The sequence below is a fragment of the Protopterus annectens genome, chromosome 6.part0 (genome assembly GCF_019279795.1).
Source record: "Protopterus annectens isolate FY-2018-M chromosome 6.part0, PAN1.0, whole genome shotgun sequence".
Taxonomy (NCBI): Eukaryota; Metazoa; Chordata; order Ceratodontiformes; family Protopteridae; genus Protopterus; species Protopterus annectens.
The window spans coordinates 1,966,098,452-1,966,124,361 of NC_056737.1; the positions used below are offsets into that span (position 1 = coordinate 1,966,098,452).

A 25,910-nucleotide genomic window follows, 5' to 3' on the forward strand; every position below is an offset into this window, starting at 1 on the left:
TGTTAGCTGCACCTGAAGTGTTTAAGATGCTTTATGTTGGGCTACCAGTCTGGTGGTGCACGCATCCTTTATGAGTATGGAAACACTACCGCCTTTGGAGCTTCGGTCCAAGTTATGGGGCCGAAAGGTGTGGCATGAGTTGTAGCCTGGTAGTGCAGGGGTGCTTTCTGCTGCCTTGAACCAGGTCTCTGTTACAGCACAAACGTCGATGTTCTCCATTTTAAGGAGTACTTCGAGCAAGTGCATTTTGAGATTGACTTTTAGCCTTGAGCAGCATGACCCTCAAATTCCATTTGTTTGTAGCTGTTACGATGGTAATTTGGTCTTTGGAACACTGCCTAAAAGGCACTCTAGGCAAACAGCTACTGGATCCCCCTTAGAATGACCCCAAAAACTTAGCCAGTTGTTGAAATCAATAATTTTCTGCTTGTACTGTGGTATCATTCTGGCCGATGGTAGGATGCTGCTTAGGGCTAGGGTAATACCCGCCTGGGCTACATAATCTGAGAGCTCCTCCATGTCTCTCTTCATGTAGTCCAGGGAGGTACGACTCAGGTCATTCACACCCACATGTACAATGACAGAGTCATATTTGTACCTGTTGTTGAGACCCTGAGTGTATGCATTATGTGGTGGATCCTGGCACCTGACAGGCAGCTGACTGTTACTTTCTCCTTATTCAACCTAGTGAGTGGGACATCAGTGTGCCTCACTATCGAGTCACTTATGACTAGTGTGTTGGGCATGCTGTTTTGCCTCAGGGGCTTTGGTTTTGCGGCACACTGTTTAGGAGAGTTATGTGTCTCGTGATTAGTGTTGTGTTGTGGTGGTTGAGTGTGTTTCTGCCTTGGAGGTCTCTGCTGTTTGGTTAGATTTTTGAGAGCCTCCGTGAAGGTGGATGTGTGGTCTGTGTTTTTATGTGAAAACAATGCTGGTGTGTGTTCTGGAGGGCTGTGTGCTTCATGTGATGTTGACCTTCTCCTCTTGGCTGGAGAGTGCGTGGCTTCCAATATGGTTATATAGGTGCACCTCTCACAAGTCTGCGTGTTGGGGGGTAAGAGGAGAGTATTGTCAGTGTACATGAGGCAGCTGCTACAGTGCCTCTAGATGCGCAATTTCACCAGGTTAGTAGGAGAAAGCACAGGAAACTGATTTTTAGACATGCCTGGAGGGGTGGACATTAATAAGTACTGGAGCTGTTTCCTTGTAGAACGTTTAGTGCTGGTACCACTTTTGTGTAATACTATAATTGCTACAAGAAGTCTGGTAACGTGCTAAACTAACAAGATAGTAAAAGTGCAGGAGAGGAGAGAACTAGCAGATCTAAGGGAAAAATTGAAGAGCAGACTTTGGCACTGCTCCGAAGTAGTCCTGGATACAGCAGATCTGTATCTGGACTAGTTTTGTCACAGGAAAGATAGGAAACAAGTGCAGATGTGGGCTTTTAAACCAGAAGGTTGAAAGAGATGGAAAAACTGCTCAAACGGCCAATAAACTACAATTTCTGGGCCAAAACCCACTCCTCTTGTGGTAGATAGGCTACCTAGTGCGCTTACCACTCCCACTGATGAGCTAGAAGGCTTCCCTCCAACACAGAAAGGCTTTGGGGCCTCAGAAGCTTACAAAAAGTCCTGGATACAGTAAGTCTGTATCTGGACTAGACTAGTTATAGGAAAGGCAGGAAACAAGGTTAGAATACATTTTTTTAATACAGAAAACAAGCTAATACAGCAGTAAATACAATTCAGCCCACCACCGCTACCAATGGCTACACTTCTACCAAGCTCTCTGTAGAGACACAGAGCCCACAATATTCAGTTCAATTAATCTTCTTCTTTCAGCTTTTCCCGGTTAGGGGTCGCCACAGTGGATCATCTGTCCGCTCATGATTGGCAGTGGAGTTTTACGGTGTCGAGTTGCCAGCCCGGCACCCAACCTTCCACAGAAGGCACACACGCACACACTCACACCTAGGTCCAATTTAGAGTGTCCAGTTCACCTACTGCATGTCTTTGGGATGTGGGAGGAAACCGGAGCACCCGGAGGAAACACACGCGACCACAGGGAGGACATGCAGACTCCGCACAGAAGGCACCCCAGCCAAGAATCGAACAGGAGAACCTCTTGCTGTGAATTCAGTGAAAAAAATAAATAAAATGCAATACTATATGAAAAAGTGCAGATAAAAGTGTACTTAAATTCGCTTATACATCCAGTTTATTGCAGGTAGATCTTAGCCAGCCAAAGCTCATATATTTTAGTAGAAATAACACAAGATGTAACACTTACATGGCAAGACCAACCCCCTAGGCTGGGAGTTAAACACAGAATATCAATGAAATGAAACTACCCCCCACTGCTATCAATGGCTACACCTCTAACAAGCTCTCTCTAGAGACACAGAGCTTGCGATATTCAGTTAATATTCAGTGAAAAAAAATAATAAAATGCAGTACTATATGAAAAAGTGCAGATAAAAGTGTACTTAAATTCGCTTATACATCCAGTTGATTGTAGGTGGATCTTAGCCAGGCAAAGCTCATTCATTTTTCTCTCATTACATCTCAGTTTCTTACCCAGAAATGAAGAAATGTCTTTCTGTCCTTTTCAGGTAATACTTTTGCCTAAATAACTTTATTATGTTTGTTTCTTTTCTTTTTCAGGGCTTCCGCTTGCCCCTTTCTTTACTATATTTCACAAACTCCTTTTTGCTTATTATATCTCTTTTCTGTCTTCCATTGCTTGCTCTTTCTCTAATTTTAAGTGTATTTTTTTTAACTTTTCTTTATACACCATCCACCACTTTGACAAACTGTCAAATGCTTCTTTGTCAAATGGTCTTATGACAGTTGCCCTCTTTCTTTAAAACATTCTTCCTGTACTTTTTCCTGTCAGTCTTTTTAACCATTTCCTTTTATTATATTTTTATATTTTCATTATTTCCTGTTTTGTCTATATAGCACTATGATCTGAAAACTGTAGTTCTCTCATTCCTTTTCTTTCATGTCATCTGTAAACAAAATATAATCAGTCTGTTTTAAGTAACCCACTGTTAGAAGTATATTCTATGCCTTCACATACTCTTAGCCTACCATTATGTACAACCTCGAAACATTTTTACATCTTGTGCTATTTTCCTTTTAGTAAATTAGTCTCCCATCACAGTAATAGACATATTGTCACATAATTTTGAACTTCCTCAAACATTTGTTCTTTCAGTCAATTTGTATATGTGTACACTACTGCTATTACTACTGTTTTAAACACCTTCTGCCCATTTCTTACATCACACACAGTCTCCCAACCACCACCACCATTGTATCTAATATTTTAATCTCCATTTTTAACTAATACTATAATATCTGAACATGCATCACTCCCTATATTTCATACCACTTGTCTTTTCCACATTCTCAAATTCCATCATCTTATCTGGATATCTTAGACAAATTACCTCTGCATCTGTCTTTTTTTTCACATCATTCTTCTAAAATCACTTTCTTTGCTTTTTACATTTAGTGATGCTGTACTTGTATTAAACTTTTCCTTTTTTGTTTTTCCCCAGTTCATCTTTCAGCTTCTCTTTCCTCCTTATCCTTCCACCTTTTTTCTAAGCACTCCTAGCTGTCTGTTCTTCCTGTGTTTCTACTACCCCAAACCTGTTTTCCATCTCTTTGTGTTTCTTTTTCATTTATTAGCATTTGGACTTCATCTAGTACATCTTTTTTTATATTTTTATTTTGCGCTTCCTCACTCTTACTCCCATCATTTCATCATTCACTTCCATCCTTTGCTGTGGAAAAAATGTTCTTTCCCTTCTTTTTTCTCACTTTTCTTTTTTCATTAATTAGTGGGAAATCAAACAAAAAATGCTCATCACTTCCACATTTAATACTGTTGTTTTTCTTTCGGCTTTTCTTGGTTAGGGGTCGCCACAGCGGAACTCCGGTCCTCTAATGATTGGCAGTTGATTTTTACGGTGCCGAGGTGCCAGCCCGATGCCCAACCTTCAGCGAAGGCACACCCATTCACCCATGTCTTTCGAATGCCACTCGACTGCGGGGAGGACATGCAGACTCCACACAGAAGGCGTTCCAGCCGAGAATCGAACGGGTGAGCCTCTTGCTGTGAGGCGACAACGGACAGTTTTTTTTTTTCTCTAGTGTCCTAACTCTGCATACTGCCTACATCTTATTTGTATACACTCCTGGAATTTAAATGTGATTTCATTCCCACTATTTAATAGTCGCTTGATGTTCTTCATGTTTCACTGTTGCAGTCATTACATTTGGGTAACCTAACAAAGTCTTGGGTCCTGCGTCCGTTGCTGTCCCTTTTTCCATGACGTCAGGTCGTTGGGGGTATAAAACATGCAGCCGATGCCATTATACCAGTCTTTCTTGCCGCGTGTTGCCTGAAGCAGAAGCAGTTCACAAGTGCCGGTTGACCGACTCCTGAAATTTTCGTTTTTGAGTTTCAGAACCGAAGTCTTCAACTTAAAGCTAAGTACCCCGTTGGGGAAACTTTTTCTTGCTCCTTACCAATGTCAGTAAAAGTTAACAATTGCATTACTTGTGGGAAGCAAATACCTCATAAAGATTTTCATTTGTACTGTATTCCTTGCCTAGGCCCTGACCACGACGTACCTTGCTGTCGGTTTTGTGCTTTATTTAATCAGCGCACTATCCGTCGTCAGTACATTTTTGCCTCTAAATATTTCGGTTCTCTGTTTAATTATCCAGAAATGACTTTGGTTAGCCATCCGACTACTGGAATTTCGAAAAAACTCAAAAGAAAAAGACAGAGATAGGCCTTCGAGGTCCAGAACTGCCGACGACACTTCTAAGCCAGTCGCCAGTTCACTGGTACTCGTGAGGCACTTTTGCAGCCCCTGATACCTGCTACTTCTGACTTGTAGGCCTCTACTGAGACTCATTTGGAGTCCGGTATGCCGCGAGATGCTTCACCTATGGAACCAGCGGATGCCTCTACCTTGGATGAGTCCGGAGCCGCTGTGCAGGCACCGACTTCTGAGGGTGTATTCAGGCATACAGACTTGCATATTAAACCGACTCCACTTTCTATTTTAAGGCCTAAATCTCGATCTATGTCTAAAAAATACGACGCCCAGGCCACATGTTCAGGCCCCTATGCCTAAAAAACAAATGATCAAAATGGCTGAATATCTTAGTACTCTAATCAGGGGGAGTCAAACCCCCCCCCCCTTCTAAGAGGCCTAGGACTGAGCTTGACTATGAATCTTCTGATCAGGACTCTGTTTCCTCTAATTCTTCCTATGACCTGGATTTGTCCATACCTACTTATGAGGATTCTGATGCAGAGGATTCCATTCCCTCTGCCCCCCCCCCCCCCCCCCGAGGACTTTTCATTTTAGGAAACCTTACATACTTTAAGGGAGCATTTCCACTGGGAAAGTCAAGAATTTTCTGAATCTAAAAAGAGACTTAGGGATTTCCTTTTACCTCAGCATAGGCCTTTGGCTATACCTCCACTAGACATTGTTGATGTGTTTTCGGAATCCAGTATGGTCCCTGATTCCCTGCCTACGGCTACTAGTAAACCTTACAGATACAGGGTTCCTGAGTCCCACAAGTTCCTTTTCAGAAATCCTGTTGCAGACCCAGAAACCATTTCTCAGGGGCCCGAGGGCATTAAGGCTTCTACTGCTAAAAATCCTACCCCTTCTGATAGAGACTCCAGGGTGCTGGATAGATGGGGTGAAAAAGGTTTATACATCTGCAGCCTTGGCAATCAGGGCTTTAAACTGCCAATTTCGTATGCTAAAATGTCAACAGCATATTATGGGACTGCTTAAACAGAAAATGATGTTGATTTCTGACTGTGTGGAAAATAAAGATTTACAGGATGTATTGCACTCAGCTGAACAAGTTGGAAAACATACTTTGCAATGTGATTTTGATTCTTTAGAGGCCTCTTGCAGGGCTGCTATTACTGGGTCTGTGCTTAGAAGGCATGCTTGGCTTAAGGAGCAATCTCTGCTTGATCATGTTAAAGCAAAATTTTTGGATGCTCCTTTAAATCAGGACCGCCTGTTTGGCAATAAGGTTGAAGAAGTTCTAAAAAAGATGGAAGATAAAGCTAAATCTGTGCAAATTGTGAAAGATTTCTTACAAGTGCAACCTCCAAGATTTAGTAGGCACTGGCCTACTAAGAACTGGTCCTTTCCAGCTCCACTCAAGCCAAATCCAGACACAACAAACGCACCAGGTTTTAGTCCCAAGGGACTCTCAGAACTAAGCAATGGGGTGCTTTCACTTCCAAATCTGGAAATAGCAAGACACCCCCCTATGGTAAACAGTCTCAGTGACTTTCCTTTAAAATTACCAAGCACATACCTTTCAGCCGCCCCTTTGGGGGGAAAGATTGCTCTTCATGCAAAAAACTGGGAACTCATAACCCAGGACAAATGGGTTTTAAATGTAGTGTACCATGGATACAGATTTCATTTCCACACGTTGCCAACACCAAATGGGTGGCCAGACCTGCCCCCAAATCAGTGGGCAGAGGCTCAGGAACAAGCACTTTCCCTTCTTAAACATGGGGGCTATTCAACCGGTACCAGAAGAGGAAAGGGGGCATGGTTTCTATTCCAGACTTTTCCTGGTACCCATGAAAGACAAATCATGGTGTCCAATTCTGGACCTGTCTACTCTAAACACCTTTCTGGACATTCCAAAATTCAAGATGCTGACTCTTCAGTTACTTCCTGTGCTAGGCAACTATGCCTGTTTGGCAACTCTAGATTTAAAAGAAGCTTACTTGCATATACCAATCAGGGAATCTTGCAGAAGATACCTACGCTTCAAAGCAGGCTACTTGCTTTGCCAGTTCTCTGCACTGCCCTTTGGCTTGTCTACTGCACCCAGGGTATTCACAAAGTGCCTGGCTCCAGTGATTGCATATTGCAGGCAAAGAAATATTCAAATATATCCATACGTGGACGATTGTCTAATTCAGGCAGAAAACCAGGCCATACTTATAAATCATCTGGCGTTTTTAAAAAGGGTTCTAACTTATCTAGGGTACACCATAAACGAAAATAAATCACAACTGGTACCCTCTCAACAGATTACATTCCTGGGTGCAAGCTTGAATACAACTGCCCAGATGGCTTACCTCACGCCAGAAAAACAAATTCATTTGGTAACTTACTTCAAACAAGTGGCCACAAAAACCCTGCTATCTGCAAAACAAATACTGCAAGCCTTGGGGTTCATAGTCTCCTGCATTCTTCTAATTTCATGTGCAACACTGCATATGAGGAAACTTCAGTGGTACTTAAAAAGTCTATGGAGTCAACATTGTCACAGCCTGGAAACAATGATTCCTATTATACCTTGCCTACGCCTAGAGTTCCTATGGTGGGCAGAGGCCTGCCACCAAAACAAGGGACTGCCATTCACATTACCCCCTGCCGCCCAAACCCTGACTACAGACGCATCAGGCTATGCACGGGGGGCTCACCTGGCTGGGAAGTGCATTCAGGGCAAATAGAGCCCAAATCAAATGCACCAACATATCAATCAAAAAGAAATGTTAGCTGTACAGAATGCTCTGACAGCCTTCAAGAGTTATCCAGGACAACTAATGGTAAAGACGGACAACACCACGGTTATGTGGTACATAAAAAGCAGGGGGGTACACATTCCTACCCCCTCTGCAGACTAGCCATGGCATTGTGGAACACGGCCTTGAGCTACCAAGTGCAATTACAAGCTCAATTCCTGCCAGGAAAACTGAATATACTGGCAGACGAACTAAGCAGAAATCTCATGGACCCACACGAGTGGAAACTGGAACCATGGATTTTCAACATGTTGACAAGCAAATGGGGGAGCCCAGACATAGATCTATTTGCCTCCTCCTAGAACTACCAGTTGGACAAAGGTTCCACAAGAACTCCTCACAAAAAAGCCTGGAAAGTGGATGCTTTGTCCTTCAGCTGGAAAAACCTATTGGTCTATGCCTTTCCCCCTCTGCCTCTGCTCTCCAAAGTTCTACTAAAAGTCAAACAGGACAAACCAAAAATGATTTTGATTGCTCCAGACTGGCCATGCCAACACTGGTACCCACTCCTGTGCATTGTCACAAATTTCTCCATGGCACCTGCCTCAGACACCTTCCTGACTGTCTCAGCAGGAGAACCAAATTCTGCACCCTCAGCTCCCAACATTAAACCTTGCAGCATGGCTAATCACTTAAATTCACCCTTAGCATCCCCTCAGCAAACCTGTGATGGATGTCATCTTGGAGGCGAGAAGACCTAGTACTAGAAAATCTTATGATGACAAATGGAAAAGATTCTGTGTCTGGAATCAATCTCAAGGGATGAGCAGAGCAGTGCCCAATTTACCTCAGGTTTTGCAATACTTAACTGAGATGCTTCACAAGGGCCTGTCTTTTTCCTCCATTAAAGTCCATGCCTCAGCCATTTCAGCTCATTATAACACAGAACCTCCCCTCTTCTCTCATCCTCTGCTCAAGCAGTACTTCAGAGGGGCCAAAGACTTGAGACCACCCAGGAGAACTCCAACCCCTGCCTGGGACCTTAACTTTGTATTGGAGAAACTCACTCTACCTCCTTTTGAGCCAGGTGCTACTGCAAACCTAAAATTTCTTTCTTGGAAAACAGCCGTCCTGATAGCAATCACTTCAGCTAGAAGGATATCTGAGTTACAGGCCCTTATGGCAGTGGAGCGTTTCATCATCTTTCATGCGGACAGGGTGTCAATCAGAACCAATCCATCCTTCATGCCCAAGGTGGTATCCAGTGTGGCTGTTAATCAGTCCATTCATTTGCCAACTTTCTTTCCCAATCCACAGAACAAAGGGGAACGGATTCAGCATTTATTGGATGTGCACAGACAACTTAGATTCTACTTGGACAGGACTAAACCTCGAAGAAAATTTGAACAACTGCTGGTAGCATTTGCTGCAGGGGTAGAGGGGAAGGCTATTTCAAAATAAACCATTTCTAAATGGGTAAGCTATTGCATTAATTTCTGTTATAAGCACCGTGGAAAACCTATTCCCCAGGGGATCAGATCTCATTCCACCAGGGCTGCATCTACTTCTGCAGCCTTTCTCAGAGGTGTTCCTACCAGGGATAATCTAGAAGCTGCTACCTGGAGTTCAGTTCATACTTTCACCAAGCATTATCATTTGCCATTTTTCTCTAAATCCAGAGCTGGCTTTGCCATTGCAGTCTTGCAGGGCCTTATAGCTGGTCCTAATGCTGTATAAATTCATCCTCCCAACCATAGCTTTGGGAATCTACCCAAATGTAATGACTGCAACAGTGAAACACGAAGAACATAGTACAGTTGTGTACACTTACCTTAAATGTAGATGTTCGAGTGTATTCACTGTTGCAGTCCTGGTTACCCTCCCTCCAGCCCCGTTTTTCTCTTACTATACCTCTACTTTCTTTTACTATGTTTAAAAGCCTTTTTGGCATATTTGCTTTTGGTTGGAGGTATCTTTTTATGATGTCCTTCAAGGATATATCTGCAGTCATAACATATGGGTTGTCCTGCCTCAGGCAGCCCTTCGGTCGGCCGGATTCCAAAATCTGGGTCTGGCCTCTGCTGATGTCGCACTTTCCCCGACGTCAGAGCATCTGGGGTATAAAAGCATCAGCCGACGCCATCTTCCTCAGTCTTTCTTGCCGCGTGGTGCCCGAAGCAGAAGCAGTTCGCAAGTGCCGGTCGGCCAGCTCCTGTGATTCAGCTACCGAAGACTTCGAAAAAGCTAAGTACCCCATTGGGGACTCTTTCTTGCCTCAGCCGATGTCAGATAAAGTAAATAATTGTTTAACTTGTGGGAAACAAATACCTCATAAGGATTTCCACTTTTACTGCCTCCCTTACTTAGGCCCAGACCACGACGTCTCAGCCTGCTCTGCCTGTGCTTCCTTCAACCAACGAACTCTTAGGTGTCTGTCGGAGTTTGCAGAAGAATTTTTTGGGGCTAATTTTGCGTATAAGATGCCGTCGGAGACTCCGACTTCGCAAGTAGTTAAAAAACAGAAGGGCAAGGACCGGCCCTCGCGGCCTGTGGTTTCGGCTGAAACCTCGGTCAGGCCTTCCGCGAGTGTCTCTGTTTCGGCTGAAACAGAGTCCTCGGTGCTTCCTATTGCTGAAACCTTTCAACCGACTACCTCGGCCTCGGAGGCTGCGGCCGATTCGGTTATTGAACTACCTACGGAAACCGGTGTCCAGGACATGTCCAACACCATTCCTTTAGACAAGTCCACTCCTGCACATGGTGCAGCCAGACCCCCTGCATCCATGTCCATAAAGGCCTTCTCTACGGCTAAAGCTGCCAAACTTGCTAAAGCTTTGCCTCCCAAGACTACCTCTCAGAGGCCTTCTACTAGCACTCAGATTCTCAGCCTAGCAGAGGATCTTATCTCCTTAAGTAGAGGTTCTCAACCTCACCCGGACAGGGGCTCTCTTCCACCACTAGACAAAAGGCCCAGGGTTGAGCCCTCTGACCCCCACTCTTCAGATGGGTCTACGGATGAATCTGTGTTGTCAGAGCACCAGCAGGAGGCTTATTCGGCCTACGAGGATTCTGATGCTGAATAATCTATTCCTTCGGCCTCCCCTCCTGAAGAGTTTTCTTTTGGTGAGACACTGCACTCTATGAGAGAACATTTCCAATGGCAGGGCCAGGAATTTTCTGATTCTAGAAAGAGATTAAGGACCTTTTTACATTTACCTCAGCATAGGCCTTTAGCTATACCTCCTGTTTTGAATGTTATTGATGATGTGTATTCTGATGCTAGTACAGCCCCTGATTCTCTCCCTCCAGCTCCTGCCAAACCTGATAGGTACTACAGGGTCCCGGATTATCATCTACACCTGTACAAGGCCCACTCTGCAGACCCAGAAACAATTTCACAGGGCCCAAAAGGGGTTGCAGCTGCCACTGCTAAAAATCCTCTACCTTCTGAAAGGGAGTCTAGAGCTTTACAGAGATGGGGAAAGAAAGTTTATACTTCTGCAACTCTTTCCATGAGGGCATTAAATTGTCATTTTCATATGATTCAGTACCAAGAGTATTTGTTAGATGAATTGTATAAGAAACTTTCCTCCTCTGAACCCCTTGACCGTAAATCTCTTCAGGATCTGGTACATAACTCACAGCAGGTTAGCAACCATTTTTTGCAATGTGGTTATGATGCACTGGAAGCTTCATGTAGGTCGGCTATGACAGGGGCAGTTATACGAAGGCATGCCTGGTTGAAGGAACGATCTCTACCGGACCATGTTAAAGCTAAGCTCCTGGATGCTCCAATGGAAAAACAAAAATTATTTGGTTCCACAGCTCAGGAGGTCTTAAAGAAGTTTGAAGAAAAGGCAAAATCTGTGCAAACAGTCAAGGACTTTCTGCAGGTACAACCACCGAGATTCAGCAGAAATTGGCCTACTAAGAATTGGTCCTTTCCGGACTCTGACAGATCACAGAGAGGCAGGAACAGGCGTGCCAGAGGTAGAGGGCAAGCTAGAGGCCCCTACAGAGGCCGTCAGTGGCAGCCTCCCAACCAGAGAGGTAGTGCAGGAACAACGACAACAACTGCTACACCAGGACAGACCCAATGACTTAATTTTGACTCCGCCGACCAGGGCTCAATTAGAAGCACCATTGGGCGGAAAGCTTTCTTTATTTTCAAAAAATTGGCATTACATTACAAGGGACTCATGGACACTGCAAATAATAGACAAAGGATACAGGTTCCATTTTCACACATTGCCAAAAAGAAAAGGAATGCCAAACCTGTCACCAAATCAGAGGGCAGAGGCTTTGAAGCAAATCACCAAATTAATACAAATGAAAGCCATAGAAAAGGTACCTCTCTCAGAACAAGGCCAAGGATTTTATTCCAGATTATTCCTTGTTCCAAGAAAAGAAAATCAATGGAGGCCTATCCTCGATCTGTCCGCACTGAATACTTACCTCATTGTGCCGAAATTCAAGATGCTGACCCTACAGCAGCTTCTTCCCATGCTGGGCAAGGAGTCTTGGCTGGTGACTCTAGATCTCAAGGAGGCATACCTGCATGTCCCTATTCGACAAAGTTGCAGAAGACACCTCAGATTTCTTGCAGGATCAGAGCATTATCAATTCTTAGCATTGCCCTTTGGCTTATCTACTGCGCCCAGAGTAGTCACGAAATGCCTGGCATCAGTAATTGCACACTGCAGACTTCAGGGGATTCAAATCTACCCATATCTGGACGACTGCCTGATACAAGCGGACAACAAGAAAAATTTGTTAAAGGACTTGGACTGTGCCATCCAACTATTACACGCCTTGGGATACACAGTCAACATCTAAAAATCGAGACTTGTTCCATCCCAAAGAATAACCTTTTTGGGTGCAGATCTGGACACAACCACCCAAATGGCGATGTCCTTCATGGATGCATCTGCAGTCATAACAACTGGGTTGTCCTGTCGTCAGGCAGCCCTTCAGTCGGCCGGATTCCAAAGTCCGGGTCCGGCTTCGGCTGATGTCGCACTTCACCCGACGTCATCTCTGTTGGTCTTCGGGTATAAAAGCATCAGCCGACGCCATTTTCCTCAGTCTTTCTTGCCGCGTGGCGCCCGAAGCAGAAGCTGTTCGCAAGTGCCGGTCGGTCGGATCCAGAGATTACTTCTACCGAATACTACCAAGACTTCTAAAGCTAAGTACCCCGTTGGGGAGTCTTTCTTGCCTCAGCCGATGTCAGAAAATGTTAATAATTGTTTAACCTGTGGGAAACAAATACCTCATAAAGATTTCCACTCTTATTGTCTGCCTTGTTTAGGCCCAGCCCACGACGTAGCTGCCTGTTCGGCCTGTGCTTCCTTCAACCGGTAACGCTTAGGCGTCGGTCGGAGTTTGCTGAACAGTTTTTCGGTTCTGATTTTGCGTACATTATGCCGTCGGATCCTCCGACTACCCAATCTACCAAAAAACGCAAAGATAAAGACCGACACTCGCGGTCCGCGGTTTCGGCGAAACCATGGTTAAGCAAACATGAGTGTCTCGGTTTTGGCCGAAACCGAGAAAACTGATCAAAGTACAGCTGAATCTATCTCTACAACTGAGGCCCCTGCTACCACCCTTGAATCGGCCTCAGAAATTTTATCCACTACGGTGGTTGCCACTGACTTATCAGACACCATTCCCTTGGATGTCTCTACCCCAGCACGTGGTGCTGCTAGGCCTCCAGCAACCATGTCCATTAAGGCCTTCGCCAGGGCTAAAGCAGCCAAGACTACTAAAACAGTGCCTGTTAAACCCCCTACTACCAGGCCCTCCTCTAGTTCTCAAATGCTTACTCTGGCAGAAGATTTAATTTCATTAATTAGAGGATCTCAATCTCACTCAGACAGGGCCTCTCAGCCCCCAGAGAAGAGACCTAGGGAAGAGCCCCCTGAGCCAGTGTCCTCTGATGATTCTGCCGATGAATCAGACATAACTGACCAGCCAGAGGCTCCTTTCTCCAATTTTGAAGACTCTGATGCTGAAGAATCCATTCCAGCTGCTTCCCCCCCAGAAGAATTCTCCTTTGGGGAAACCTTACATGCCATGCGAGAGCAGTTCCAATGGCAGCAACAGGATTTTTCAGACTCCAGAAAAAGACTTAGGACCTTTCTGCACCTTCCACAGCACAGGCCCTTAGCTATACCTCCTGTTCTTTCTGTGGTGGATGATGCTTTCAATGATGTCTGCTCCGCACCAGATTCTTTACCTCCAGCCCCTGCCAAACCAGTCAGATTTTACAGGGTGCCAGACACTCATCACCACCTGTACAAGGCCCCACTTGCAGACCCCGAAACTATATCCCAGGGTCCCAAGGCAGTAGCCATGACCATAGCTAAAACCCTATTCCTTCTGAAAGGGAAGCAAGGTCATTAGACAGATGGGGCAAAAAGGTCTACACTTCAGCTACTCTCTCAGCTAGAGCTTTAAACTGTCAGTTTCACATGATACAATACCAAGAGTTTATGCTTGATCAGTTAACTAAAAAGCTAACCACTGATGAATCTCTTGATAAGAAATATGTATTAGAAATGGTAAATAACATACAACAGGTTAGTAACCATTCCTTAAAATGTGGCTATGATGCACTGGAGGCTTCATTTAGATCAGCCATGACTGGCACAGTGATAAGAAGGCATGCTTGGCTAAAGGAGCAAGCTTTACCGGATCAAGTTAAAGCTAAGCTGCTAGATGCTCCTGTGGATAAGACAAGTTTGTTTGGTACACCTGCCCAGCAGGTTATGAAGAAAATGGAAGAAAAGGCAAAATCTGTTCAAACGGTTAAAGATTTCTTGCAGGTTCAACCCCCCAGGTTTAGCAGGAACTGGCTTGCCAAAAATTGGTCCTTTCCTGACTCCACAAGATCTCAAAGGGGCAGGAATAGACGTTCCAGAGGCAGAAACCAATCCAGAGGAGGTGCCTACAGAGGACGACAGTGGCAAGGTAACAACAGAGGCACAGACACCACCTCTGCCACTACATCAACACAGCCACAGTGACTTAACCTAAATCCGCCTACCAGGGAACAAATAGCAGCTCCTCTAGGCGGAAAGTTAACCTTATTTTCAAAGAACTGGCACTATATAACAAAAGACAAGTGGATTTTACAAACCATAGATCAAGGTTACCGGTTCCACTTCCACACTTTACCAGTCAAAAGAGGAATGCCAAATCTACCTCCAAATCAAAAACAGAGGCTCTACAACAGATAATGCAGTTAGCAAACATGAGAGCTGTGGAAAGAGTGCCAACAGCAGAGCAAGGAAGGGGTTCTACTCCAGATTATTCCTAGTTCCAAGAAAGGAAAAAAGTTGGAGACCAATTCTGGACCTGTCCACCTTAAATACTTACATCATTGTCCCAAAATTCAAAATGCTGACCCTACAGCAACTTCTTCCCATGTTGGGCAAGGAGTGCTGGCTGGTAACTCTAGATCTCAAGGAGGCATACCTGCACGTCCCCATTCGACCAATCTGCAGAAGATACCTCAGATTTCTTGCAGGATCAGAGCACTATCAATTCTCAGCATTGCCCTTTGGCTTATCTACTGCCCAGAGTATTCACAAAATGCCTGGCATCAGTAATCGCTCATTGCAGACTACAGGGAATTCAAATTTCCCATAGCTGGACGACTGCCTGATACAAGGACACAACAAAAGCAAGCTGACAACAGATTTACAAAGGGTCATTTACTTGCTACAAGCACTGGGATACACAGTCAATTTACAAAAGTCAAGGCTGATACCATTCCAAACAAGGACATTCTTGGCTGAATTGGACACAGTAAAACAAATGGCATTCCTAACTACAGAAAAACAAAAGAACTCCCTCTTTACTTCTTGGCACTAACAAAACTGAACAAGTTAACAGCAAGAAAAGTACTGCAGGCCTTGGGCTTCATGGCATCATGCATAATCTTGGTCCCACTTGCCAGACTACATATGAGAAAACTACAGTGGTACCTAAAGAATTTATGGTCCCAACACAGACACAGCCTAGAAACAGAAATCCCACTAATTCCATGCTTAAAACAGGAGTTCCTATGGTGGGCTCAGGCATGCCAGTCAAACCCAGGGCTACCCTTTCGCAGATGTCAAGCAAGCCAGACCATCACAACAGACACTTCAGACCTAGGATGGGGGGCACACATGCTGGACAAATGCGTGCAAGGATTGTGGACACAGGATCAACTTCACCTGCACATCAACCTAAAAGAAATGCTGGCAGTAAAACTGGCAATCCAAAAGTTCAGACCATTTCTCAAAGAGGGCCAGTTGATGATAAGGACAGACAACACCACAGTCATGTGGTACATCAACAAACAGGGAGGCACTCATTCATACCCCCTATGCAGAATGACTTTGGAGCTGTGGACCCTGGCACTCAGCTACAACATCCAGATGTCCTTCATGGATGCATCTGCAGTCATAACAGCTGGGTTGTCCTGTCGTCAGGCAGCCCGTCAGTCGGCCGGATTCCAAAGTCCGGGTCCGCTTCGCTGATGTCGCTTCATCCGACGTCATCTCTGTTGGACTGGTATAAAGGCATCAGCCGACGCCATTTTCCTCAGTCTTTCTTGCTGCGTGGCGCTAAGCAGAAGCTGTTCGCAAGTGCCGGTCGGTCGGATCCAGAGATTTTTCACCAATACTACTTGAAGACTTCTAAAGCTAAGTACCCTGGGGACTCTTTCTTGCCTCAGCCGATGTCAGAAAAAGTTAATAATTGTTTAACCTGTGGGAAACAAATACCTCATAAAGATTTCCATTCTACTGTCTGCCTTGTTTAGGCCCAGCCCACGACGTAGCAGCCTGTTCGGCCTGTGCTTCCTTCAACCGAGCAACGCTTAGGCGTCGGTCGGAGTTTGCAGAACAGTTTGGTTCTGACTTTGCTTACATTATGTCGCCGGAACCTCCGACTACACTTTCTGCCAAAACACAAAGAAAAAGACCGGCATCGCGGTCCGGTTTCGCTGAAACCACGCTTAAGCAAACATGAGTGTCTCGGTTTCGGCCGAAACCGAAAACTGATCTAGGTACAGCGAATCTATCTCTACACTGAGGCCCTGCTACAATTCTTGAATCGGCCTCTGAAACTTTACCCACTGACTTATCAGACACCATTCCCTGGATGTCTCTACCCCAGCACGTGGTGCTGCTAGGCCTCCAGCAGCCATGTCCATTAAGGCCTTCGCCAGGGCTAAAGCAGCCAAGTCTACCAAATCAGTGCCTGTTAAACCACCCTCAACCAGGCCCTCTTCTAGTTCTCATATGCTCACCTTGGCAGAAGATTTGATTTCTTTAATTAGAGGATCTCAACCTCACCCAGACAGGGCCTCTCAGCCCCAGATAAGAGACCTAGGGCAGAGCCCCCTGAGCCAGTGTCCTCTGATGATTCTGCAGATGAATCAGACATTACTGACCAGCCAGAGGCCCTTTCTCTAATTTTGAGGATTCTGATGCTGAAGAATCCATTCCTGCAGCCCTCCAGAAGAATTCTCCTTTGGGGAAACCTTGCATGCCATGCAGAGCAGTTCCAATGGCAGCAACAAGATTCTCAGACTCCGGAAAAGACTTAGGACCTTTCTGCACCTTCCACAGCACAGGCCCTTAGCTATACCTCCTGTTCTTTCTGTGGTAGATGACGCTTTTAATGATGTCTGCTCTGCTCCAGACTCATTACCCCCAGCCCCTGCCAAACCAGACAGATTTTACAGGGTGCCTGACACTCATCACCACCTTTACAAGGCCCCCCTTGCAGACCCAGAAACTATATCCCAGGGTCCCAAGGCAGTTGCATGACCATAGCTAAAAACCCTACTCCTTCTGAAAGGGAAGCAAGGGCATTAGACAGATGCGGTAAAAAAGTATACACTTCAGCTACTCTTTCAGCTAGAGCTTTAAACTGCCAGTTTCACATGATTCAATACCAAGAGTTTATGCTTGATCAGTTAACTAAAAAATTAACCACTGATGAAGCTCTTGACAAGAAATATGTATTAGAAATGGTAAATAACATACAACAGGTTAGTAACCATTCCTTAAAATGTGGCTATGATGCACTGGAGGCTTCATTTAGATCAGCCATGACTGGCACAGTGATAAGAAGGCATGCATGGCTTAAGGAGCAAGCTCTACCAGATCATGTTAAAGCTAAATTGTTAGATGCTCCTATGGATAAGACAAGTTTGTTTGGTGCACCTGCCCAGCAGGTTATGAAGAAAATGGAGGAAAAGGCAAAATCAGTTCAAACTGTTAAAGATTTCCTGCAGGTTCAACCCCAAGGTTTAGCAGGAACTGGCCTGCCAAGAATTGGTCCTTTCCTGACTCCACAAGATTTCAAAGGGGCAGGAATAGACGTTCCAGAGGCAGAAACCAAACCAGAGGAAGTGCCTACAGAGGACGACAGTGGCAAGGTAACAACAGAGGCACAGACGCAGCCACTGCCTCTACTTCAACACAGCCACAGTGACTTACTCCTAAAACCGCCTACCAGGGAGCAAATAGCAGCTCCACTAGGCGGAAGGTTAACTTTATTTGCAAAAAACTGGCACCACATAACAAAAGACAAGTGGATTCTGCAAATTATACATCAAGGTTACCGATTCCACTTCCACACTACACCAGTCAAAAGAGGAATGCCAAATCTACCTCCAAATCAAAAAACAGAAGCCTTACAACAGATAATGGAGTTAGTAAACATGAGAGCTGTGGAAAAAGTGCCTGCAGCAGAGCAAGGAAAGGGGTTCTACTCCAGACTGTTCCTAGTTCCAAGAAAGGAAAAAAGTTGGAGACCAATTCTAGACCTGTCCACCTTGAATACATACATCATTGTCCCAAAATTCAAAATGCTGACCCTACAGCAACTTCTTCCCATGCTGGGCAAGGAGTGTTGGCTGGTAACTCTAGATCTCAAGGAGGCATACCTGCACGTCCCTATTCGACCAATCTGCAGAAGATACCTCAGATTTCTTGCAGGATCAGAGCACTATCAATTCTCAGCATTGCCTTTGGCTTATCTACTAAGCCCAGAGTATTCACAAAATGCCTGGCATCAGTAATCGCATACTGCAGACTACAGGGAATTCATATTTACCCATACCTGACGACTGCCTGCTACAAGGGACAACAAAAGCAAGTTGACAACAGATTTGCAAAGGGTCATTTACTTGCTACAAGCACTGGGATACACAGTCAATCTACAAAAGTCAAGACTGATACCATCCCAAACAAGGACATTCTTGGGAGCGGAATTGGACACAGTGAGACAAATGGCATTCCTAACTACAGAAAACAAAAAGAGCTCCCTCTTTACTTCTTGTCACTAACAAAGCTGAACAAATTAACAGCAAGAAAAGTTCTGCAGGCCTTGGGCTTCATGGCATCATGCATAATTTTGGTTCCATTTGCCAGACTACATATGAGAAAACTACAGTGGTACCTCACGAATTTATGGTCCCAACACAGGCACAGCCTCGAAACAGAAATTCCACTAATTCCATGCTTAAAACAGGAGTTCCTATGGTGGGCCCAGACATGCCGGTCCAACCCAGGCCTCCCCTTTCACAGATGTCAAGCAAGCCAGAGCATTACAACAGATGCTTCAGACCCAGGATGGGGAGCACACATGCTGAACAAATGCGTGCAAGGATTGTGTACTCAGGATCAACCTCACCTGCACATCAACCTAAAAAGAAATGCTGGCTGTAAAATTGGCTATCCAAAAGTTCAGACCATTTCTCAAAGAGGGCCAGCTGCTGATAAGGACAGACAACACCACAGTCATGTGGTACATCAACAAACAGGGAGGCACTCATTCATACCCTCTATGCAGAATGACTTTGGAACTGTGGACCCTGGCACTCAGCTACAACATCCAGCTGCAAGCAAGATTTGTACCAGGAAAAGAAAATACTCTAGCGGACATTTTAAGCAGGACCACATCAGATGCTCACGAATGGCACCTGCACCCGGACATCTTCAGGACCATTACAAAGAAATGGGGAATGCCTCAGATAGATCTATTTGCATCTCCACACAATCACCAACTCAAAAAATTCTGCACAAGGACATTTCACCCACTAGCATGGAAAGTGGATTCGCTCTCCTTCAGCTGGAAGGGCCTAACAGTTTATGCATTCCCACCTCTCCCCTTGATACACAAAGTACTCCTAAAAATCAAGGAAGAACATCCAAGGATAATCCTGATAGCTCCAAACTGGCCAAGACAACACTGGTATCCACTACTAAGGAGCTTGTCTCGGAACAATATGTGGCCAATACCCTGATGCCTTTGATGCTAACTCAGAACAACTACAGCACCATGCATCCAAACCTGAAAACCTTACAACTGACTGCATGGAACATCACATAGCAGCAGCTAATCAAGAACTTTCCCAAAGAGTTAAAGACATTATTCTTGAAGCACCGACCTTCAACAAGAAGGAACTACGCTGGAAAATGGAAAAGGTTTGTCAGTTGGAGTTCTGAAAGAGGAAAAGATGTGTCAAACATAGATATGCCTAACATCCTGGAGTATCTGGCGAACTTCTCCATTCAGGCCTGTCCTACTCCTCCATCAAGATACATGCATCAGCTATTTCAGCAGAATACAGCTTTGATCCACCTGTTTTTCACACCCTCTGCTCAGACAATTTCTCAGAGGAATCAAGAATGTAAAACCTCCAAAGAAAGCCACCATTACCAGCTTGGGACTTAAACTTGTGCTAGAAAAGTTGACACTTTGACCGTTTGAGCCAGCAGCAACAGCAGACTTACAACACCTGTCATGGAAAACTGCTTTCCTGCTGGCAATCACCTCAGCAAGGAGGGTTTCAGAACTACAGGCCTTAATGGCAGTGCAACCCTTCCTAATCTTCCACCAAGATAGAGTATCCATGAGGACTAATCCAAACATTTATGCCTAAGGTGGTATCCAGAGTGTCTTTAAACCAGGCAATCCACCTACCTACCTTCTTCCCAACCCACAAAACAGAGGGAAAGAATACTGCATACCTTGGATGTACATAGACAGCTCACACACTACTTGGACAGAACCAAAGCAGCAGAAAACTGACCAACTTTTTGTGGCCTATGCAACAGGAAGAGAGGAAAAGCTATTTCCAAACAGACAATCTCCAAATGGATAGGAAATTGCATACGATTCTGTTACTCCTTCCATGGAAAACCAATTCCACAGAACATAAGACCTCATTCTACAAGGGCAACAGCCACTACCACAGCCTTCTTCACGAGGAGTGGCTACCAAAGACATTATTGAGGCGGCTACTTGGACCTCCGTGCATACATTTGCCAAGCATTATAATTTGCCTCTATATTCCAGATCCCGAGCAGGGTTTGCCACTGCTGTACTGCAAGGGATCCTAAACACACCATAATCTACCTTTATCCTCCTCCCCTAGTTGGCTATGGTATTCTACCCAGCTGTTATGACTGCAGATGCATCCATGAAGGACATAGTACAGTTTTGTACCTACCATAAATGTAGATGTCCGAACTGGATAGCATCTGCAGTCAGGATTACCCTCCCTCCTTCCCCTCTGTTGCTCCTAGGGTGTTTACCCTCCTAATAGCTAGCTGATGGGGGAGTCTTTATGGTGTATTTGTTTGTATATATGTACATACATGCTTATTTTTGTGGTTACCTCTATTCTTTTGGAAACATTGGCATCTATCCAAAATTTTTAGCCTTCAGGAGGGCTTCTGGCATCTGGGGCAAGAAACACTGAGGAAAATGGCGTCGGCTGATGCCTTTATACCCGAAGTCCAACAGAGATGACGTCGGATGAAGAGCGACATCAGCGAAGACCCGGACTTTGGAATCCGGCCGACTGACGGGCTGCCTGACGACAGGACAACCCAGCTGTTATGACTGCAGATGCTATCCAGTTCGGACATCTACATTTATGGTAGGTACAAAACTGTACTTTACAGGCAATATTTGTACCGGGAAAAGAGAATACTCTAGCAGACATATTAAGCAGAACCACATCGGATGCCCACGAATGGATGCTGCACCGGACATCTTCAAGACCATCTCAAAGAAATGGGGAATGCCTCAGATAGACCTATTCGCATCACCTCTCAATCACCAGCTCAAAAAATTCTGCACAAGGACATTCCACCCACTAGCATGGAAAGTGGATTCGCTCTCCTTCAGCTGGAAAGGCCTAACAGCATATGCATTCCCACCTCTTCCCTTGATACACAAGGTATTACTAAAAATCAAGGAAGAACATCCAAGGATAATCCTGATAGCTCCAAACTGGCCAAGACAACACTGGTACCACTGCTGAGGCATGTCTCGAACAATATGTGGCCAATACCCTGATGCCTTTGATGTTAACTCAGAACAACTACAACATCATGCATCCAAACCTAAAACGCTGCAACTGACTGCATGGAACATCACATAGCAGCAGCTAATCCAGAACTTTCCCAAAGAGTTAAAGACATTATTCTTGAAGCACGCAGACCTTCAACAAGAAGAAACTATGCTGGAAAATGGAAGAGGTTTGTCAGTTGAAGTACTGAAAGAGGAAAAGATGTGTCAAACGTAGATATGCCTAACATTCTGGAGTATCTGGCGAACTTCTTCATTCAGGCCTGTCCTACTCCTCCATCAAGATACATGCATCAGCTATTTCAGCAGAATACAGCTTTGATCCACCTGTTTTGCACCCTTTGCTCAGGCAGTTCCTCAGAGGAATCAAGAATGTAAAACCTCCAAGGAAACCACCTTACCAGCTTGGGACTTAAACTTTGTGCTAGAAAAGTTGACACTATCACCCTTTGAACCAGCAGCAACAGCAGACCTACAACACCTGTCATGGAAAACTGCCTTCCTACTGGCAATTACTTCAGCAAGGAGGGTTTCAGAACTACAGGCCTTAATGGCAGTGCAACCCTTCCTAATTGCCTGTTAAACCCCTACTACCAGGCCCTCTAGTTCTCAAATGCTTACTGGCAGAAGATTTAATTTCATTAATTAGAGGATCTCAATCTCACTCAGACAGGGCCTCTCAGCCCCCAGAGAAGAGACCTAGGAAGAGCCCTGAGCCAGTGTCCTCTGATGATTCTCCCGATGAATCAGACATAACTGACCAGCCAGAGGCTCCTTTCTCCAATTTTGAAGACTCTGATGCTGAAGAATCCATTCCAGCTGCTTCCCCCCCCAGACGAATTCTCGTTTGGGGAAACCTTACATGCCATGCGAGAGCAGTTCCAATGGCAGCAACAGGATTTTTCAGACTCCAGAAAAAGACTTAGGACCTTTCTGCACCTTCCACAGCACAGGCCCTTAGCTATACCTCCTGTTCTTTCTGTGGTGGATGATGCTTTCAATGATGTCTGCTCCGCACCAGATTCTTTACCTCCAGCCCCTGCCAAACCAGTCAGATTTTACAGGGTGCCAGACACTCATCACCACCTGTACAAGGCCCCACTTGCAGACCCGAAACTATATCCCAGGGTCCCAAGGCAGTAGCCGACCATAGCTAAAAACCCTATTCCTTCTGAAAGGGAAGCAAGGTCATTAGACAGATGGGGCAAAAGGTCTACACTTCAGCTACTCTCTCAGCTAGAGCTTTAAACTGTCAGTTTCACATGATACAATACCAAGAGTTTATGCTTGATCAGTTAACTAAAAAGCTAACCACTGATGAATCTCTTGATAAGAAATATGTATTAGAAATGGTAAATAACATACAACAGGTTAGTAACCATTCCTTAAAATGTGGCTATGATGCACTGGAGGCTTCATTTAGATCAGCCATGACTGGCACAGTGATAAGAAGGCATGCTTGGCTAAAGGAGCAAGCTTTACCGGATCAAGTTAAAGCTAAGCTGCTAGATGCTCCTGTGGATAAGACAAGTTTGTTTGGTACACCTGCCCAGCAGGTTATGAAGAAAATGGAAGAAAAGGCAAAATCTGTTCAAACGGTTAAAGATTTCTTGCAGGTTCAACCCCCCAGGTTTAGCAGGAACTGGCTTGCCAAAATTGGTCCTTTCCTGACTCCACAAGATCTCAAAGGGGCAGGAATAGACGCTCCAGAGGCAGAAACCAATCCAGAGGAGGTGCCTACAGAGGACGACAGTGGCAAGGTAACAACAGAGGCACAGACACCACCTCTGCCACTACATCAACACAGCCACAGTGACTTAACCTAACCGCCTACCAGGGAACAAATAGCAGCTCCTCTAGGCGGAAAGTTAACCTTATTTTCAAAGAACTGGCACTATATAACAAAAGACAAGTGGATTTTACAAACCATAGATCAAGGTTACCGGTTCCACTTCCACACTTTACCAGTCAAAAGAGGAATGCCAAATCTACCTCCAAATCAAAAACAGAGGCTCTACAACAGATAATGCAGTTAGCAAACATGAGAGCTGTGGAAAGAGTGCCAACAGCAGAGCAAGGAAAGGGTTCTACTCCAGATTATTCCTAGTTCCAAGAAAGGAAAAAAGTTGGAGACCAATTCTGGACCTGTCCACCTTAAATACTTACATCATTGTCCCAAAATTCAAAATGCTGACCCTACAGCAACTTCTTCCCATGTTGGGCAAGGAGTGCTGGCTGGTAACTCTAGATCTCAAGGAGGCATACCTGCACGCCCCATTCGACCAATCTGCAGAAGATACCTCAGATTTCTTGCAGGATCAGAGCACTATCAATTCTCAGCATTGCCCTTTGGCTTATCTACTGCCCAGAGTATTCACAAAATGCCTGGCATCAGTAATCGCTCATTGCAGACTACAGGGAATTCAAATTTACCCATACCTGGACGACTGCCTGCTACAAGGAACAACAAAAGCAAGCTGACAACAGATTTACAAAGGGTCATTTACTTGCTACAAGCACTGGGATACACAGTCAATTTACAAAAGTCAAGGCTGATACCATTCCAAACAAGGACATTCTTGGCGCTGAATTGGACACAGTAAAACAAATGGCATTCCTAACTACAGAAAAACAAAAAGAACTCCCTCTTTACTTCTTGGCACTAACAAAACTGAACAAGTTAACAGCAAGAAAAGTACTGCAGGCCTTGGGCTTCATGGCATCATGCATAATCTTGGTCCCACTTGCCAGACTACATATGAGAAAACTACAGTGGTACCTAAAGAATTTATGGTCCCAACACAGACACAGCCTAGAAACAGAAATCCCACTAATTCCATGCTTAAAACAGGAGTTCCTATGGTGGGCTCAGGCATGCCAGTCAAACCCAGGGCTACCCTTTCGCAGATGTCAAGCAAGCCAGACCATCACAACAGACACTTCAGACCTAGGATGGGGGGCACACATGCTGGACAAATGCGTGCAAGGATTGTGGACACAGGATCAACTTCACCTGCACATCAACCTAAAAGAAATGCTGGCAGTAAAACTGGCAATCCAAAAGTTCAGACCATTTCTCAAAGAGGGCCAGTTGATGATAAGGACAGACAACACCACAGTCATGTGGTACATCAACAAACAGGGAGGCACTCATTCATACCCCCTATGCAGAATGACTTTGGAGCTGTGGACCCTGGCACTCAGCTACAACATCCAGTTACAGGCAATATTTGTACCAGGAAAAGAGAATACTCTAGCAGACATATTAAGCAGAACCACATCGGATGCCCACGAATGGAAGCTGCACCCGGACATCTTCAAGACCATCTCAAAGAAATGGGGAATGCCTCAGATAGACCTATTCGCATCACCTCTCAATCACCAGCTCAAAAAATTCTGCACAAGGACATTCCACCCACTAGCATGGAAAGTGGATTCGCTCTCCTTCAGCTGGAAAGGCCTAACAGCATATGCATTCCCACCTCTTCCCTTGATACACAAGGTATTACTAAAAATCAAGGAAGAACATCCAAGGATAATCCTGATAGCTCCAAACTGGCCAAGACAACACTGGTACCCACTGCTGAGGAGCATGTCTCGAACAATATGTGGCCAATACCCTGATGCCTTTGATGTTAACTCAGAACAACTACAACATCATGCATCCAAACCTAAAACGCTGCAACTGACTGCATGGAACATCACATAGGACCAGCTAATCTAGAACTTTCCCAAAGAGTTAAAGACATTATTCTTGAAGCACGCAGACCTTCAACAAGAAGAAACTATGCTGGAAAATGGAAGAGGTTTGTCAGTTGAAGTACTGAAAGAGGAAAAGATGTGTCAAACGTAGATATGCCTAACATTCTGGAGTATCTGGCCGAACTTCTTCATTCAGGCCTGTCCTACTCCTCCATCAAGATACATGCATCAGCTATTTCAGCAGAATACAGCTTTGATCCACCTGTTTTTTG

At 44.9% G+C, this 25,910-nt stretch overlaps 1 protein-coding gene across 1 annotated transcript in view; it reads left to right on the top strand.

The window, feature by feature from the left end:
* CWC22 (CWC22 spliceosome associated protein homolog) overlaps positions 1–25,910 on the top strand; it is a 2,826,743-nt gene that overhangs the window by 410,446 nt on the left and 2,390,387 nt on the right. The gene's annotated exons all lie outside the window — the stretch shown is intronic.